This window comes from Bos taurus, chromosome Y (assembly GCF_002263795.3).
Source record: "Bos taurus isolate L1 Dominette 01449 registration number 42190680 breed Hereford chromosome Y, ARS-UCD2.0, whole genome shotgun sequence".
Taxonomy (NCBI): domain Eukaryota; kingdom Metazoa; phylum Chordata; class Mammalia; order Artiodactyla; family Bovidae; genus Bos; species Bos taurus.
This window is the reverse complement of record NC_082638.1, coordinates 14,229,279-14,248,150: the sequence shown is the minus strand read 5'-3', so window position 1 is coordinate 14,248,150 and position 18,872 is coordinate 14,229,279.

Here is an 18,872-nt window from a genome sequence, read left to right as displayed (position 1 = left end):
TCACCTCAAGCGCTGCATAAAAGCAGGCTGGGTCCCGCCCTTTCTGAGGCGCCCGTGTAAACTCCTGAGCCCCGTCTCGGTCACTGAACGTAACCAGTCGAGGTCCTGCCCTTGTGCGGGCCCCTAGCACAGTCTCCCGACCCCACCTCTCAGCCCCTGCAGTCACGCGGGCGTTCCTGGGACTTTGCATAGTCGAGTCCCGGGAACATAATCCTGAGCGCGCGTCTCAGGCCCTGCCCCGAAGCAGGCTGGGTCCTTCCCACGATCAAGCCCCGAGAAGCATTCCTGAGCCCACATCGGGTTCCCTGCCCTCAATCAGGCTAGGTCCTGCCCTTGGACCGACCCCCGGCAAACACTCCTGAGCCGGCGTCGGTCGCTCCCCTCAACTGGCCGGTGCCCGGCGCGTCTTCCGGACCCTAACAAGCACTCCGGAGCCAACCCCTCGGTCCCTGCACGGGACGAGGCTAGGTCCCGCTCGGCGTCAGTCCCCCGACAGACCCTCCTGAGCTTGCCTCGCGGCCACGGCACGCACCTCGCCTGGGGCCTCCCCTGGTGCACGGCGCCGTCCAACGCCGCCGAGCCAACATCTCCTTCCCTGCACCGGTCGCGGCTGCGGGTAGCACTTGCTGAAGACACCGGCAAATGCGCCTGTGCCTACCCCTCGGGCGCTGCGCTGAACCAGTCGAGGTCCTGCCCTTGGGAGCAACCTCAACACGACCTCCTGAGGCCACCTCTCGACCTCCTGAGGCCACCTCTCGCTCTCTGCCCTGAAGCCGTGTGCGTGCTGCCCACGGTCAGACCTCGAGAAACCCTCCTGAGGGCGCATCTCGGTCCCTGCACAGAGACAGGATGGGCCGTGCCCTCGTTCAATCACCCGGGGAACACTGCTGAGCCCGCATCTTGGTCCCCGCGCTGAACCTGTCCGGGATCCTACCCCCAGGAAATACTCCTGAAGCTGCATCTCGGTCCCTGTCCTGAACTGGTCTAGGTCTGGCCTTTGTTTGATTCGCCCAGCACAGACTCCTGAGCCCCCATCTCTGTGCCTGCCCTGAAGGAGGCTGGGTCCCGCCCACGGCCCGGCGACGACAAACACTCCTGAGCCCACCGCCCCGGGCCTGCACTGAACCAGGCTGGCTCCTTCCTGTCCGTGGGCAAGACCCTGACAAACACTCCTGAGCCCACCGCCCGATGCCTGCACTGAAGCAGGCTGGCTCCTGCCTTCGTTCAAGCACCTGGCAAAGACACCACCGGGAGCCTCCAGCTCGCTCCCTTCCCGCCCACTTCGCTGTGTCCCGCCCTTGGTCCCTCGCCGGGACAAAGCCCTGATCCCGCAGTTCACTCCGGGCACTGAACCCGCCTCGGGGGCTTGGCGTGCTTCAAGACCCCGAGAAACACATCGGGCTCGGCGCACGGAAGAAGCAGTCTAGAGCTTGCCCTTCTTGGACTCCCGCGACACACGCGCCTGAGCCCACAGCTGCGTGCCCGCCCTGAACTCGGATGGATGCTGCCCTTGGGCAACCCTCCCCGCCTCCAACACAAAACGCACCTCCCTGCGTGTCCATCTTGGTCCCTCCACTCAACCTCGGTGGTTTCTGCCTCTGGCCAAGGCCCCCAACAAACAATCCTGAGTCGAAATTGGCTCCCTGTCCCCGAACGACGGTGAGTCCTCCCCTTGTTCAACCCCCCGGGAAACACTGCTGCGCCCTCACCTCAAGCGCTGCATAAAAGCAGGCTGGGTCCCGCCCTTTCTGAGGCGCCCGTGTAAACTCCTGAGCCCCGTCTCGGTCACTGAACGTAACCAGTCGAGGTCCTGCCCTTGTGCGGGCCCCTAGCACAGTCTCCCGACCCCACCTCTCGGCCCCTGCAGTCACGCGGGCGTTCCTGGGACTTTGCATAGTCGAGTCCCGGGAACATAATCCTGAGCGCGCGTCTCAGGCCCTGCCCCGAAGCAGGCTGGGTCCTTCCCACGATCAAGCCCCGAGAAGCATTCCTGAGCCCACATCGGGTTCCCTGCCCTCAATCAGGCTAGGTCCTGCCCTTGGACCGACCCCCGGCAAACACTCCTGAGCCGGCGTCGGTCGCTCCCCTCAACTGGCCGGTGCCCGGCGCGTCTTCCGGACCCTAACAAGCACTCCGGAGCCAACCCCTCGGTCCCTGCACGGGACGAGGCTAGGTCCCGCTCGGCGTCAGTCCCCCGACAGACCCTCCTGAGCTTGCCTCGCGGCCACGGCACGCACCTCGCCTGGGGCCTCCCCTGGTGCACGGCGCCGTCCAACGCCGCCGAGCCAACATCTCCTTCCCTGCACCGGTCGCGGCTGCGGGTAGCACTTGCTGAAGACACCGGCAAATGCGCCTGTGCCTACCCCTCGGGCGCTGCGCTGAACCAGTCGAGGTCCTGCCCTTGGGAGCAACCTCAACACGACCTCCTGAGGCCACCTCTCGCTCTCTGCCCTGAAGCCGTGTGCGTGCTGCCCAGGGTCAGACCTCGAGAAACCCTCCTGAGGGCGCATCTCGGTCCCTGCACAGAGACAGGATGGGCCGTGCCCTCGTTCAATCACCCGGGGAACACTGCTGAGCCCGCATCTTGGTCCCCGCGCTGAACCTGTCCGGGATCCTACCCCCAGGAAATACTCCTGAAGCTGCATCTCGGTCCCTGTCCTGAACTGGTCTAGGTCTGGCCTTTGTTTGATTCGCCCAGCACAGACTCCTGAGCCCCCATCTCTGTGCCTGCCCTGAAGGAGGCTGGGTCCCGCCCACGGCCCGGCGACGACAAACACTCCTGAGCCCACCGCCCCGGGCCTGCACTGAACCAGGCTGGCTCCTTCCTGTCCGTGGGCAAGACCCTGACAAACACTCCTGAGCCCACCGCCCGATGCCTGCACTGAAGCAGGCTGGCTCCTGCCTTCGTTCAAGCACCTGGCAAAGACACCACCGGGAGCCTCCAGCTCGCTCCCTACCCGCCCACTTCGCTGTGTCCCGCCCTTGGTCCCTCGCCGGGACAAAGCCCTGATCCCGCAGTTCACTCCGGGCACTGAACCCGCCTCGGGGGCTTGGCGTGCTTCAAGACCCCGAGAAACACATCGGGCTCGGCGCACGGAAGAAGCAGTCTAGAGCTTGCCCTTCTTGGACTCCCGCGACACACGCGCCTGAGCCCACAGCTGCGTGCCCGCCCTGAACTCGGATGGATGCTGCCCTTGGGCAACCCTCCCCGCCTCCAACACAAAACGCACCTCCCTGCGTGTCCATCTTGGTCCCTCCACTCAACCTCGGTGGTTTCTGCCTCTGGCCAAGGCCCCCAACAAACAATCCTGAGTCGAAATTGGCTCCCTGTCCCCGAACGACGGTGAGTCCTCCCTTTGTTCAACCCCCCGGGAAACACTGCTGCGCCCTCACCTCAAGCGCTGCATAAAAGCAGGCTGGGTCCCGCCCTTTCTGAGGCGCCCGTGTAAACTCCTGAGCCCCGTCTCGGTCACTGAACGTAACCAGTCGAGGTCCTGCCCTTGTGCGGGCCCCTAGCACAGTCTCCCGACCCCACCTCTCGGCCCCTGCAGTCACGCGGGCGTTCCTGGGACTTTGCATAGTCGAGTCCCGGGAACATAATCCTGAGCGCGCGTCTCAGGCCCTGCCCCGAAGCAGGCTGGGTCCTTCCCACGATCAAGCCCCGAGAAGCATTCCTGAGCCCACATCGGGTTCCCTGCCCTCAATCAGGCTAGGTCCTGCCCTTGGACCGACCCCCTGCAAACACTCCTGAGCCGGCGTCGGTCGCTCCCCTCAACTGGCCGGTGCCCGGCGCGTCTTCCGGACCCTAACAAGCACTCCGGAGCCAACCCCTCGGTCCCTGCACGGGACGAGGCTAGGTCCCGCTCGGCGTCAGTCCCCCGACAGACCCTCCTGAGCTTGCCTCGCGGCCACGGCACGCACCTCGCCTGGGGCCTCCCCTGGTGCACGGCGCCGTCCAACGCCGCCGAGCCAACATCTCCTTCCCTGCACCGGTCGCGGCTGCGGGTAGCACTTGCTGAAGACACCGGCAAATGCGCCTGTGCCTACCCCTCGGGCGCTGCGCTGAACCAGTCGAGGTCCTGCCCTTGGGAGCAACCTCAACACGACCTCCTGAGGCCACCTCTCGCTCTCTGCCCTGAAGCCGTGTGCGTGCTGCCCAGGGTCAGACCTCGAGAAACCCTCCTGAGGGCGCATCTCGGTCCCTGCACAGAGACAGGATGGGCCGTGCCCTCGTTCAATCACCCGGGGAACACTGCTGAGCCCGCATCTTGGTCCCCGCGCTGAACCTGTCCGGGATCCTACCCCCAGGAAATACTCCTGAAGCTGCATCTCGGTCCCTGTCCTGAACTGGTCTAGGTCTGGCCTTTGTTTGATTCGCCCAGCACAGACTCCTGAGCCCCCATCTCTGTGCCTGCCCTGAAGGAGGCTGGGTCCCGCCCACGGCCCGGCGACGACAAACACTCCTGAGCCCACCGCCCCGGGCCTGCACTGAACCAGGCTGGCTCCTTCCTGTCCGTGGGCAAGACCCTGACAAACACTCCTGAGCCCACCGCCCGATGCCTGCACTGAAGCAGGCTGGCTCCTGCCTTCGTTCAAGCACCTGGCAAAGACACCACCGGGAGCCTCCAGCTCGCTCCCTTCCCGCCCACTTCGCTGTGTCCCGCCCTTGGTCCCTCGCCGGGACAAAGCCCTGATCCCGCAGTTCACTCCGGGCACTGAACCCGCCTCGGGGGCTTGGCGTGCTTCAAGGCCCCGAGAAACACATCGGGCTCGGCGCACGGAAGAAGCAGTCTAGAGCTTGCCCTTCTTGGACTCCCGCGACACACGCGCCTGAGCCCACAGCTGCGTGCCCGCCCTGAACTCGGATGGATGCTGCCCTTGGGCAACCCTCCCCGCCTCCAACACAAAACGCACCTCCCTGCGTGTCCATCTTGGTCCCTCCACTCAACCTCGGTGGTTTCTGCCTCTGGCCAAGGCCCCCAACAAACAATCCTGAGTCGAAATTGGCTCCCTGTCCCCGAACGACGGTGAGTCCTCCCCTTGTTCAACCCCCCGGGAAACACTGCTGCGCCCTCACCTCAAGCGCTGCATAAAAGCAGGCTGGGTCCCGCCCTTTCTGAGGCGCCCGTGTAAACTCCTGAGCCCCGTCTCGGTCACTGAACGTAACCAGTCGAGGTCCTGCCCTTGTGCGGGCCCCTAGCACAGTCTCCCGACCCCACCTCTCGGCCCCTGCAGTCACGCGGGCGTTCCTGGGACTTTGCATAGTCGAGTCCCGGGAACATAATCCTGAGCGCGCGTCTCAGGCCCTGCCCCGAAGCAGGCTGGGTCCTTCCCACGATCAAGCCCCGAGAAGCATTCCTGAGCCCACATCGGGTTCCCTGCCCTCAATCAGGCTAGGTCCTGCCCTTGGACCGACCCCCGGCAAACACTCCTGAGCCGGCGTCGGTCGCTCCCCTCAACTGGCCGGTGCCCGGCGCGTCTTCCGGACCCTAACAAGCACTCCGGAGCCAACCCCTCGGTCCCTGCACGGGACAAGGCTAGGTCCCGCTCGGCGTCAGTCCCCCGACAGACCCTCCTGAGCTTGCCTCGCGGCCAAGGCACGCACCTCGCCTGGGGCCTCCCATGGTGCACGGCGCCGTCCAACGCCGCCGAGCCAACATCTCCTTCCCTGCACCGGTCGCGGCTGCGGGTAGCACTTGCTGAAGACACCGGCAAATGCGCCTGTGCCTACCCCTCGGGCGCTGCGCTGAACCAGTCGAGGTCCTGCCCTTGGGAGCAACCTCAACACGACCTCCTGAGGCCACCTCTCGCTCTCTGCCCTGAAGCCGTGTGCGTGCTGCCCACGGTCAGACCTCGAGAAACCCTCCTGAGGGCGCATCTCGGTCCCTGCACAGAGACAGGATGGGCCGTGCCCTCGTTCAATCACCCGGGGAACACTGCTGAGCCCGCATCTTGGTCCCCGCGCTGAACCTGTCCGGGATCCTACCCCCAGGAAATACTCCTGAAGCTGCATCTCGGTCCCTGTCCTGAACTGGTCTAGGTCTGGCCTTTGTTTGATTCGCCCAGCACAGACTCCTGAGCCCCCATCTCTGTGCCTGCCCTGAAGGAGGCTGGGTCCCGCCCACGGCCCGGCGACGACAAACACTCCTGAGCCCACCGCCCCGGGCCTGCACTGAACCAGGCTGGCTCCTTCCTGTCCGTGGGCAAGACCCTGACAAACACTCCTGAGCCCACCGCCCGATGCCTGCACTGAAGCAGGCTGGCTCCTGCCTTCGTTCAAGCACCTGGCAAAGACACCACCGGGAGCCTCCAGCTCGCTCCCTTCCCGCCCACTTCGCTGTGTCCCGCCCTTGGTCCCTCGCCGGGACAAAGCCCTGATCCCGCAGTTCACTCCGGGCACTGAACCCGCCTCGGGGGCTTGGCGTGCTTCAAGACCCCGAGAAACACATCGGGCTCGGCACACGGAAGAAGCAGTCTAGAGCTTGCCCTTCTTGGACTCCCGCGACACACGCGCCTGAGCCCACAGCTGCGTGCCCGCCCTGAACTCGGATGGATGCTGCCCTTGGGCAACCCTCCCCGCCTCCAACACAAAACGCACCTCCCTGCGTGTCCATCTTGGTCCCTCCACTCAACCTCGGTGGTTTCTGCCTCTGGCCAAGGCCCCCAACAAACAATCCTGAGTCGAAATTGGCTCCCTGTCCCCGAACGACGGTGAGTCCTCCCCTTGTTCAACCCCCCGGGAAACACTGCTGCGCCCTCACCTCAAGCGCTGCATAAAAGCAGGCTGGGTCCCGCCCTTTCTGAGGCGCCCGTGTAAACTCCTGAGCCCCGTCTCGGTCACTGAACGTAACCAGTCGAGGTCCTGCCCTAGTGCGGGCCCCTAGCACAGTCTCCCGACCCCACCTCTCGGCCCCTGCAGTCACGCGGGCGTTCCTGGGACTTTGCATAGTCGAGTCCCGGGAACATAATCCTGAGCGCGCGTCTCAGGCCCTGCCCCGAAGCAGGCTGGGTCCTTCCCACGATCAAGCCCCGAGAAGCATTCCTGAGCCCACATCGGGTTCCCTGCCCTCAATCAGGCTAGGTCCTGCCCTTGGACCGACCCCCGGCAAACACTCCTGAGCCGGCGTCGGTCGCTCCCCTCAACTGGCCGGTGCCCGGCGCGTCTTCCGGACCCTAACAAGCACTCCGGAGCCAACCCCTCGGTCCCTGCACGGGACGAGGCTAGGTCCCGCTCGGCGTCAGTCCCCCGACAGACCCTCCTGAGCTTGCCTCGCGGCCACGGCACGCACCTCGCCTGGGGCCTCCCCTGGTGCACGGCGCCGTCCAACGCCGCCGAGCCAACATCTCCTTCCCTGCACCGGTCGCGGCTGCGGGTAGCACTTGCTGAAGACACCGGCAAATGCGCCTGTGCCTACCCCTCGGGCGCTGCGCTGAACCAGTCGAGGTCCTGCCCTTGGGAGCAACCTCAACACGACCTCCTGAGGCCACCTCTCGCTCTCTGCCCTGAAGCCGTGTGCGTGCTGCCCACGGTCAGACCTCGAGAAACCCTCCTGAGGGCGCATCTCGGTCCCTGCACAGAGACAGGATGGGCCGTGCCCTCGTTCAATCACCCGGGGAACACTGCTGAGCCCGCATCTTGGTCCCCGCGCTGAACCTGTCCGGGATCCTACCCCCAGGAAATACTCCTGAAGCTGCATCTCGGTCCCTGTCCTGAACTGGTCTAGGTCTGGCCTTTGTTTGATTCGCCCAGCACAGACTCCTGAGCCCCCATCTCTGTGCCTGCCCTGAAGGAGGCTGGGTCCCGCCCACGGCCCGGCGACGACAAACACTCCTGAGCCCACCGCCCCGGGCCTGCACTGAACCAGGCTGGCTCCTTCCTGTCCGTGGGCAAGACCCTGACAAACACTCCTGAGCCCACCGCCCGATGCCTGCACTGAAGCAGGCTGGCTCCTGCCTTCGTTCAAGCACCTGGCAAAGACACCACCGGGAGCCTCCAGCTCGCTCCCTTCCCGCCCACTTCGCTGTGTCCCGCCCTTGGTCCCTCGCCGGGACAAAGCCCTGATCCCGCAGTTCACTCCGGGCACTGAACCCGCCTCGGGGGCTTGGCGTGCTTCAAGGCCCCGAGAAACACATCGGGCTCGGCGCACGGAAGAAGCAGTCTAGAGCTTGCCCTTCTTGGACTCCCGCGACACACGCGCCTGAGCCCACAGCTGCGTGCCCGCCCTGAACTCGGATGGATGCTGCCCTTGGGCAACCCTCCCCGCCTCCAACACAAAACGCACCTCCCTGCGTGTCCATCTTGGTCCCTCCACTCAACCTCGGTGGTTTCTGCCTCTGGCCAAGGCCCCCAACAAACAACCCTGAGTCGAAATTGGCTCCCTGTCCCCGAACGACGGTGAGTCCTCCCCTTGTTCAACCCCCCGGGAAACACTGCTGCGCCCTCACCTCAAGCGCTGCATAAAAGCAGGCTGGGTCCCGCCCTTTCTGAGGCGCCCGTGTAAACTCCTGAGCCCCGTCTCGGTCACTGAACGTAACCAGTCGAGGTCCTGCCCTAGTGCGGGCCCCTAGCACAGTCTCCCGACCCCACCTCTCGGCCCCTGCAGTCACGCGGGCGTTCCTGGGACTTTGCATAGTCGAGTCCCGGGAACATAATCCTGAGCGCGCGTCTCAGGCCCTGCCCCGAAGCAGGCTGGGTCCTTCCCACGATCAAGCCCCGAGAAGCATTCCTGAGCCCACATCGGGTTCCCTGCCCTCAATCAGGCTAGGTCCTGCCCTTGGACCGACCCCCGGCAAACACTCCTGAGCCGGCGTCGGTCGCTCCCCTCAACTGGCCGGTGCCCGGCGCGTCTTCCGGACCCTAACAAGCACTCCGGAGCCAACCCCTCGGTCCCTGCACGGGACGAGGCTAGGTCCCGCTCGGCGTCAGTCCCCCGACAGACCCTCCTGAGCTTGCCTCGCGGCCACGGCACGCACCTCGCCTGGGGCCTCCCCTGGTGCACGGCGCCGTCCAACGCCGCCGAGCCAACATCTCCTTCCCTGCACCGGTCGCGGCTGCGGGTAGCACTTGCTGAAGACACCGGCAAATGCGCCTGTGCCTACCCCTCGGGCGCTGCGCTGAACCAGTCGAGGTCCTGCCCTTGGGAGCAACCTCAACACGACCTCCTGAGGCCACCTCTCGCTCTCTGCCCTGAAGCCGTGTGCGTGCTGCCCACGGTCAGACCTCGAGAAACCCTCCTGAGGGCGCATCTCGGTCCCTGCACAGAGACAGGATGGGCCGTGCCCTCGTTCAATCACCCGGGGAACACTGCTGAGCCCGCATCTTGGTCCCCGCGCTGAACCTGTCCGGGATCCTACCCCCAGGAAATACTCCTGAAGCTGCATCTCGGTCCCTGTCCTGAACTGGTCTAGGTCTGGCCTTTGTTTGATTCGCCCAGCACAGACTCCTGAGCCCCCATCTCTGTGCCTGCCCTGAAGGAGGCTGGGTCCCGCCCACGGCCCGGCGACGACAAACACTCCTGAGCCCACCGCCCCGGGCCTGCACTGAACCAGGCTGGCTCCTTCCTGTCCGTGGGCAAGACCCTGACAAACACTCCTGAGCCCACCGCCCGATGCCTGCACTGAAGCAGGCTGGCTCCTGCCTTCGTTCAAGCACCTGGCAAAGACACCACCGGGAGCCTCCAGCTCGCTCCCTTCCCGCCCACTTCGCTGTGTCCCGCCCTTGGTCCCTCGCCGGGACAAAGCCCTGATCCCGCAGTTCACTCCGGGCACTGAACCCGCCTCGGGGGCTTGGCGTGCTTCAAGGCCCCGAGAAACACATCGGGCTCGGCGCACGGAAGAAGCAGTCTAGAGCTTGCCCTTCTTGGACTCCCGCGACACACGCGCCTGAGCCCACAGCTGCGTGCCCGCCCTGAACTCGGATGGATGCTGCCCTTGGGCAACCCTCCCCGCCTCCAACACAAAACGCACCTCCCTGCGTGTCCATCTTGGTCCCTCCACTCAACCTCGGTGGTTTCTGCCTCTGGCCAAGGCCCCCAACAAACAATCCTGAGTCGAAATTGGCTCCCTGTCCCCGAACGACGGTGAGTCCTCCCCTTGTTCAACCCCCCGGGAAACACTGCTGCGCCCTCACCTCAAGCGCTGCATAAAAGCAGGCTGGGTCCCGCCCTTTCTGAGGCGCCCGTGTAAACTCCTGAGCCCCGTCTCGGTCACTGAACGTAACCAGTCGAGGTCCTGCCCTTGTGCGGGCCCCTAGCACAGTCTCCCGACCCCACCTCTCGGCCCCTGCAGTCACGCGGGCGTTCCTGGGACTTTGCATAGTCGAGTCCCGGGAACATAATCCTGAGCGCGCGTCTCAGGCCCTGCCCCGAAGCAGGCTGGGTCCTTCCCACGATCAAGCCCCGAGAAGCATTCCTGAGCCCACATCGGGTTCCCTGCCCTCAATCAGGCTAGGTCCTGCCCTTGGACCGACCCCCGGCAAACACTCCTGAGCCGGCGTCGGTCGCTCCCCTCAACTGGCCGGTGCCCGGCGCGTCTTCCGGACCCTAACAAGCACTCCGGAGCCAACCCCTCGGTCCCTGCACGGGACAAGGCTAGGTCCCGCTCGGCGTCAGTCCCCCGACAGACCCTCCTGAGCTTGCCTCGCGGCCAAGGCACGCACCTCGCCTGGGGCCTCCCATGGTGCACGGCGCCGTCCAACGCCGCCGAGCCAACATCTCCTTCCCTGCACCGGTCGCGGCTGCGGGTAGCACTTGCTGAAGACACCGGCAAATGCGCCTGTGCCTACCCCTCGGGCGCTGCGCTGAACCAGTCGAGGTCCTGCCCTTGGGAGCAACCTCAACACGACCTCCTGAGGCCACCTCTCGCTCTCTGCCCTGAAGCCGTGTGCGTGCTGCCCACGGTCAGACCTCGAGAAACCCTCCTGAGGGCGCATCTCGGTCCCTGCACAGAGACAGGATGGGCCGTGCCCTCGTTCAATCACCCGGGGAACACTGCTGAGCCCGCATCTTGGTCCCCGCGCTGAACCTGTCCGGGATCCTACCCCCAGGAAATACTCCTGAAGCTGCATCTCGGTCCCTGTCCTGAACTGGTCTAGGTCTGGCCTTTGTTTGATTCGCCCAGCACAGACTCCTGAGCCCCCATCTCTGTGCCTGCCCTGAAGGAGGCTGGGTCCCGCCCACGGCCCGGCGACGACAAACACTCCTGAGCCCACCGCCCCGGGCCTGCACTGAACCAGGCTGGCTCCTTCCTGTCCGTGGGCAAGACCCTGACAAACACTCCTGAGCCCACCGCCCGATGCCTGCACTGAAGCAGGCTGGCTCCTGCCTTCGTTCAAGCACCTGGCAAAGACACCACCGGGAGCCTCCAGCTCGCTCCCTTCCCGCCCACTTCGCTGTGTCCCGCCCTTGGTCCCTCGCCGGGACAAAGCCCTGATCCCGCAGTTCACTCCGGGCACTGAACCCGCCTCGGGGGCTTGGCGTGCTTCAAGACCCCGAGAAACACATCGGGCTCGGCGCACGGAAGAAGCAGTCTAGAGCTTGCCCTTCTTGGACTCCCGCGACACACGCGCCTGAGCCCACAGCTGCGTGCCCGCCCTGAACTCGGATGGATGCTGCCCTTGGGCAACCCTCCCCGCCTCCAACACAAAACGCACCTCCCTGCGTGTCCATCTTGGTCCCTCCACTCAACCTCGGTGGTTTCTGCCTCTGGCCAAGGCCCCCAACAAACAATCCTGAGTCGAAATTGGCTCCCTGTCCCCGAACGACGGTGAGTCCTCCCCTTGTTCAACCCCCCGGGAAACACTGCTGCGCCCTCACCTCAAGCGCTGCATAAAAGCAGGCTGGGTCCCGCCCTTTCTGAGGCGCCCGTGTAAACTCCTGAGCCCCGTCTCGGTCACTGAACGTAACCAGTCGAGGTCCTGCCCTAGTGCGGGCCCCTAGCACAGTCTCCCGACCCCACCTCTCGGCCCCTGCAGTCACGCGGGCGTTCCTGGGACTTTGCATAGTCGAGTCCCGGGAACATAATCCTGAGCGCGCGTCTCAGGCCCTGCCCCGAAGCAGGCTGGGTCCTTCCCACGATCAAGCCCCGAGAAGCATTCCTGAGCCCACATCGGGTTCCCTGCCCTCAATCAGGCTAGGTCCTGCCCTTGGACCGACCCCCGGCAAACACTCCTGAGCCGGCGTCGGTCGCTCCCCTCAACTGGCCGGTGCCCGGCGCGTCTTCCGGACCCTAACAAGCACTCCGGAGCCAACCCCTCGGTCCCTGCACGGGACGAGGCTAGGTCCCGCTCGGCGTCAGTCCCCCGACAGACCCTCCTGAGCTTGCCTCGCGGCCACGGCACGCACCTCGCCTGGGGCCTCCCCTGGTGCACGGCGCCGTCCAACGCCGCCGAGCCAACATCTCCTTCCCTGCACCGGTCGCGGCTGCGGGTAGCACTTGCTGAAGACACCGGCAAATGCGCCTGTGCCTACCCCTCGGGCGCTGCGCTGAACCAGTCGAGGTCCTGCCCTTGGGAGCAACCTCAACACGACCTCCTGAGGCCACCTCTCGCTCTCTGCCCTGAAGCCGTGTGCGTGCTGCCCACGGTCAGACCTCGAGAAACCCTCCTGAGGGCGCATCTCGGTCCCTGCACAGAGACAGGATGGGCCGTGCCCTCGTTCAATCACCCGGGGAACACTGCTGAGCCCGCATCTTGGTCCCCGCGCTGAACCTGTCCGGGATCCTACCCCCAGGAAATACTCCTGAAGCTGCATCTCGGTCCCTGTCCTGAACTGGTCTAGGTCTGGCCTTTGTTTGATTCGCCCAGCACAGACTCCTGAGCCCCCATCTCTGTGCCTGCCCTGAAGGAGGCTGGGTCCCGCCCACGGCCCGGCGACGACAAACACTCCTGAGCCCACCGCCCCGGGCCTGCACTGAACCAGGCTGGCTCCTTCCTGTCCGTGGGCAAGACCCTGACAAACACTCCTGAGCCCACCGCCCGATGCCTGCACTGAAGCAGGCTGGCTCCTGCCTTCGTTCAAGCACCTGGCAAAGACACCACCGGGAGCCTCCAGCTCGCTCCCTTCCCGCCCACTTCGCTGTGTCCCGCCCTTGGTCCCTCGCCGGGACAAAGCCCTGATCCCGCAGTTCACTCCGGGCACTGAACCCGCCTCGGGGGCTTGGCGTGCTTCAAGGCCCCGAGAAACACATCGGGCTCGGCGCACGGAAGAAGCAGTCTAGAGCTTGCCCTTCTTGGACTCCCGCGACACACGCGCCTGAGCCCACAGCTGCGTGCCCGCCCTGAACTCGGATGGATGCTGCCCTTGGGCAACCCTCCCCGCCTCCAACACAAAACGCACCTCCCTGCGTGTCCATCTTGGTCCCTCCACTCAACCTCGGTGGTTTCTGCCTCTGGCCAAGGCCCCCAACAAACAATCCTGAGTCGAAATTGGCTCCCTGTCCCCGAACGACGGTGAGTCCTCCCCTTGTTCAACCCCCCGGGAAACACTGCTGCGCCCTCACCTCAAGCGCTGCATAAAAGCAGGCTGGGTCCCGCCCTTTCTGAGGCGCCCGTGTAAACTCCTGAGCCCCGTCTCGGTCACTGAACGTAACCAGTCGAGGTCCTGCCCTTGTGCGGGCCCCTAGCACAGTCTCCCGACCCCACCTCTCGGCCCCTGCAGTCACGCGGGCGTTCCTGGGACTTTGCATAGTCGAGTCCCGGGAACATAATCCTGAGCGCGCGTCTCAGGCCCTGCCCCGAAGCAGGCTGGGTCCTTCCCACGATCAAGCCCCGAGAAGCATTCCTGAGCCCACATCGGGTTCCCTGCCCTCAATCAGGCTAGGTCCTGCCCTTGGACCGACCCCCGGCAAACACTCCTGAGCCGGCGTCGGTCGCTCCCCTCAACTGGCCGGTGCCCGGCGCGTCTTCCGGACCCTAACAAGCACTCCGGAGCCAACCCCTCGGTCCCTGCACGGGACAAGGCTAGGTCCCGCTCGGCGTCAGTCCCCCGACAGACCCTCCTGAGCTTGCCTCGCGGCCAAGGCACGCACCTCGCCTGGGGCCTCCCATGGTGCACGGCGCCGTCCAACGCCGCCGAGCCAACATCTCCTTCCCTGCACCGGTCGCGGCTGCGGGTAGCACTTGCTGAAGACACCGGCAAATGCGCCTGTGCCTACCCCTCGGGCGCTGCGCTGAACCAGTCGAGGTCCTGCCCTTGGGAGCAACCTCAACACGACCTCCTGAGGCCACCTCTCGCTCTCTGCCCTGAAGCCGTGTGCGTGCTGCCCACGGTCAGACCTCGAGAAACCCTCCTGAGGGCGCATCTCGGTCCCTGCACAGAGACAGGATGGGCCGTGCCCTCGTTCAATCACCCGGGGAACACTGCTGAGCCCGCATCTTGGTCCCCGCGCTGAACCTGTCCGGGATCCTACCCCCAGGAAATACTCCTGAAGCTGCATCTCGGTCCCTGTCCTGAACTGGTCTAGGTCTGGCCTTTGTTTGATTCGCCCAGCACAGACTCCTGAGCCCCCATCTCTGTGCCTGCCCTGAAGGAGGCTGGGTCCCGCCCACGGCCCGGCGACGACAAACACTCCTGAGCCCACCGCCCCGGGCCTGCACTGAACCAGGCTGGCTCCTTCCTGTCCGTGGGCAAGACCCTGACAAACACTCCTGAGCCCACCGCCCGATGCCTGCACTGAAGCAGGCTGGCTCCTGCCTTCGTTCAAGCACCTGGCAAAGACACCACCGGGAGCCTCCAGCTCGCTCCCTTCCCGCCCACTTCGCTGTGTCCCGCCCTTGGTCCCTCGCCGGGACAAAGCCCTGATCCCGCAGTTCACTCCGGGCACTGAACCCGCCTCGGGGGCTTGGCGTGCTTCAAGGCCCCGAGAAACACATCGGGCTCGGCACACGGAAGAAGCAGTCTAGAGCTTGCCCTTCTTGGACTCCCGCGACACACGCGCCTGAGCCCACAGCTGCGTGCCCGCCCTGAACTCGGATGGATGCTGCCCTTGGGCAACCCTCCCCGCCTCCAACACAAAACGCACCTCCCTGCGTGTCCATCTTGGTCCCTCCACTCAACCTCGGTGGTTTCTGCCTCTGGCCAAGGCCCCCAACAAACAATCCTGAGTCGAAATTGGCTCCCTGTCCCCGAACGACGGTGAGTCCTCCCCTTGTTCAACCCCCCGGGAAACACTGCTGCGCCCTCACCTCAAGCGCTGCATAAAAGCAGGCTGGGTCCCGCCCTTTCTGAGGCGCCCGTGTAAACTCCTGAGCCCCGTCTCGGTCACTGAACGTAACCAGTCGAGGTCCTGCCCTTGTGCGGGCCCCTAGCACAGTCTCCCGACCCCACCTCTCGGCCCCTGCAGTCACGCGGGCGTTCCTGGGACTTTGCATAGTCGAGTCCCGGGAACATAATCCTGAGCGCGCGTCTCAGGCCCTGCCCCGAAGCAGGCTGGGTCCTTCCCACGATCAAGCCCCGAGAAGCATTCCTGAGCCCACATCGGGTTCCCTGCCCTCAATCAGGCTAGGTCCTGCCCTTGGACCGACCCCCGGCAAACACTCCTGAGCCGGCGTCGGTCGCTCCCCTCAACTGGCCGGTGCCCGGCGCGTCTTCCGGACCCTAACAAGCACTCCGGAGCCAACCCCTCGGTCCCTGCACGGGACAAGGCTAGGTCCCGCTCGGCGTCAGTCCCCCGACAGACCCTCCTGAGCTTGCCTCGCGGCCAAGGCACGCACCTCGCCTGGGGCCTCCCATGGTGCACGGCGCCGTCCAACGCCGCCGAGCCAACATCTCCTTCCCTGCACCGGTCGCGGCTGCGGGTAGCACTTGCTGAAGACACCGGCAAATGCGCCTGTGCCTACCCCTCGGGCGCTGCGCTGAACCAGTCGAGGTCCTGCCCTTGGGAGCAACCTCAACACGACCTCCTGAGGCCACCTCTCGCTCTCTGCCCTGAAGCCGTGTGCGTGCTGCCCACGGTCAGACCTCGAGAAACCCTCCTGAGGGCGCATCTCGGTCCCTGCACAGAGACAGGATGGGCCGTGCCCTCGTTCAATCACCCGGGGAACACTGCTGAGCCCGCATCTTGGTCCCCGCGCTGAACCTGTCCGGGATCCTACCCCCAGGAAATACTCCTGAAGCTGCATCTCGGTCCCTGTCCTGAACTGGTCTAGGTCTGGCCTTTGTTTGATTCGCCCAGCACAGACTCCTGAGCCCCCATCTCTGTGCCTGCCCTGAAGGAGGCTGGGTCCCGCCCACGGCCCGGCGACGACAAACACTCCTGAGCCCACCGCCCCGGGCCTGCACTGAACCAGGCTGGCTCCTTCCTGTCCGTGGGCAAGACCCTGACAAACACTCCTGAGCCCACCGCCCGATGCCTGCACTGAAGCAGGCTGGCTCCTGCCTTCGTTCAAGCACCTGGCAAAGACACCACCGGGAGCCTCCAGCTCGCTCCCTTCCCGCCCACTTCGCTGTGTCCCGCCCTTGGTCCCTCGCCGGGACAAAGCCCTGATCCCGCAGTTCACTCCGGGCACTGAACCCGCCTCGGGGGCTTGGCGTGCTTCAAGACCCCGAGAAACACATCGGGCTCGGCACACGGAAGAAGCAGTCTAGAGCTTGCCCTTCTTGGACTCCCGCGACACACGCGCCTGAGCCCACAGCTGCGTGCCCGCCCTGAACTCGGATGGATGCTGCCCTTGGGCAACCCTCCCCGCCTCCAACACAAAACGCACCTCCCTGCGTGTCCATCTTGGTCCCTCCACTCAACCTCGGTGGTTTCTGCCTCTGGCCAAGGCCCCCAACAAACAATCCTGAGTCGAAATTGGCTCCCTGTCCCCGAACGACGGTGAGTCCTCCCCTTGTTCAACCCCCCGGGAAACACTGCTGCGCCCTCACCTCAAGCGCTGCATAAAAGCAGGCTGGGTCCCGCCCTTTCTGAGGCGCCCGTGTAAACTCCTGAGCCCCGTCTCGGTCACTGAACGTAACCAGTCGAGGTCCTGCCCTAGTGCGGGCCCCTAGCACAGTCTCCCGACCCCACCTCTCGGCCCCTGCAGTCACGCGGGCGTTCCTGGGACTTTGCATAGTCGAGTCCCGGGAACATAATCCTGAGCGCGCGTCTCAGGCCCTGCCCCGAAGCAGGCTGGGTCCTTCCCACGATCAAGCCCCGAGAAGCATTCCTGAGCCCACATCGGGTTCCCTGCCCTCAATCAGGCTAGGTCCTGCCCTTGGACCGACCCCCGGCAAACACTCCTGAGCCGGCGTCGGTCGCTCCCCTCAACTGGCCGGTGCCCGGCGCGTCTTCCGGACCCTAACAAGCACTCCGGAGCCAACCCCTCGGTCCCTGCACGGGACGAGGCTAGGTCCCGCTCGGCGTCAGTCCCCCGACAGACCCTCCTGAGCTTGCCTCGCGGCCACGGCACGCACCTCGCCTGGGGCCTCCCCTGGTGCACGGCGCCGTCCAACGCCGCCGAGCCAACATCTCCTTCCCTGCACCGGTCGCGGCTGCGGGTAGCACTTGCTGAAGACACCGGCAAATGCGCCTGTGCCTACCCCTCGGGCGCTGCGCTGAACCAGTCGAGGTCCTGCCCTTGGGAGCAACCTCAACACGACCTCCTGAGGCCACCTCTCGCTCTCTGCCCTGAAGCCGTGTGCGTGCTGCCCACGGTCAGACCTCGAGAAACCCTCCTGAGGGCGCATCTCGGTCCCTGCACAGAGACAGGATGGGCCGTGCCCTCGTTCAATCACCCGGGGAACACTGCTGAGCCCGCATCTTGGTCCCCGCGCTGAACCTGTCCGGGATCCTACCCCCAGGAAATACTCCTGAAGCTGCATCTCGGTCCCTGTCCTGAACTGGTCTAGGTCTGGCCTTTGTTTGATTCGCCCAGCACAGACTCCTGAGCCCCCATCTCTGTGCCTGCCCTGAAGGAGGCTGGGTCCCGCCCACGGCCCGGCGACGACAAACACTCCTGAGCCCACCGCCCCGGGCCTGCACTGAACCAGGCTGGCTCCTTCCTGTCCGTGGGCAAGACCCTGACAAACACTCCTGAGCCCACCGCCCGATGCCTGCACTGAAGCAGGCTGGCTCCTGCCTTCGTTCAAGCACCTGGCAAAGACACCACCGGGAGCCTCCAGCTCGCTCCCTTCCCGCCCACTTCGCTGTGTCCCGCCCTTGGTCCCTCGCCGGGACAAAGCCCTGATCCCGCAGTTCACTCCGGGCACTGAACCCGCCTCGGGGGCTTGGCGTGCTTCAAGGCCCCGAGAAACACATCGGGCTCGGCGCACGGAAGAAGCAGTCTAGAGCTTGCCCTTCTTGGACTCCCGCGACACACGCGCCTGAGCCCACAGCTGCGTGCCCGCCCTGAACTCGGATGGATGCTGCCCTTGGGCAACCCTCCCCGCCTCCAACACAAAACGCACCTCCCTGCGTGTCCATCTTGGTCCCTCCACTCAACCTCGGTGGTTTCTGCCTCTGGCCAAGGCCCCCAACAAACAACCCTGAGTCGAAATTGGCTCCCTGTCCCCGAACGACGGTGAGTCCTCCCCTTGTTCAACCCCCCGGGAAACACTGCTGCGCCCTCACCTCAAGCGCTGCATAAAAGCAGGCTGGGTCCCGCCCTTTCTGAGGCGCCCGTGTAAACTCCTGAGCCCCGTCTCGGTCACTGAACGTAACCAGTCGAGGTCCTGCCCTAGTGCGGGCCCCTAGCACAGTCTCCCGACCCCACCTCTCGGCCCCTGCAGTCACGCGGGCGTTCCTGGGACTTTGCATAGTCGAGTCCCGGGAACATAATCCTGAGCGCGCGTCTCAGGCCCTGCCCCGAAGCAGGCTGGGTCCTTCCCACGATCAAGCCCCGAGAAGCATTCCTGAGCCCACATCGGGTTCCCTGCCCTCAATCAGGCTAGGTC